Genomic DNA, 975 nt, shown 5'->3' on the forward strand with positions numbered 1-975 from the left:
TTTCAATATATGCAGTATTCCATGTGACAGGAACAAGATAAACTTGCATTAGCTATGCTGTCTCAGTCATATTACCAGTATAATTGAGAAAGTTTCATCAAAAACACAGAAAATTGAGAAGAGTAAAATACATAATTCACGTGTTACTTTATAAAATAGATTGAATAGTAATTGATCCATCGATAACAAGTTCATGTGGGAGAGGTATTACCTTATATATAAGCTGTTTAAGGCAACTGAGCTTACGAGTTTATGAATGGAAGCTTGATTGAGAGTGCTCCTTACACACGCTATGTACTATACTGTTCATTGCCATACGCCCTCTCTATGAACTATATTCTTTTGTATATATCAATTCACTAAATATTCATATGCGGTCTTTTTTCGGTGTTGATTTTGTTTTTGCAGGTGTTATCAGTTATGCAGCCATTTCTCATCACCCGTTTCGGTGAACAACACAGACGGCAGGCAGTAATAAATCTCCATTATAAAATCCTCATTATGTTTGTTCAGCTGTTCGAGTGTATCAGGTTAGCGCTCAGGACGTAACAAGTGGAACTCTCATAGTATGAAGCTCTCCCAACAAACTCAGCTGCTTGATCAAGATCGAATAGCCATAAGACTGAAACTGATAAAAATGGAATGAATGCTTAAAAAAAAAATCAGTTTGTAATATAGATGCGCTTTTTAAGAACCTGATGTATTATCTGCAAATTCTTGAAATTCGTAAGTTCTAAAGCTGAAACTCTCCATTTCGGCAAATGTTTCACAGACATTGAACGTAAATCTGATCTTGGCAAAATTCAAAGAAATAAAAAGGTTCTTGCCAATTTTAAAGTCATCAAAAGCGAGGAGTAAAAAGTCTAGTTTCAGATAATACAGTGTCCAAGATTTCAACCTTTGTGCGATAAGTTTTGAGTAGTTGGCTTTACTGATTGCTTGAAATGTAACCTTAAGCGTTTTATCCTCGCTGAG

Source organism: Penaeus monodon, chromosome 15 (genome assembly GCF_015228065.2).
Source record: "Penaeus monodon isolate SGIC_2016 chromosome 15, NSTDA_Pmon_1, whole genome shotgun sequence".
Classification (NCBI taxonomy): domain Eukaryota; kingdom Metazoa; phylum Arthropoda; class Malacostraca; order Decapoda; family Penaeidae; genus Penaeus; species Penaeus monodon.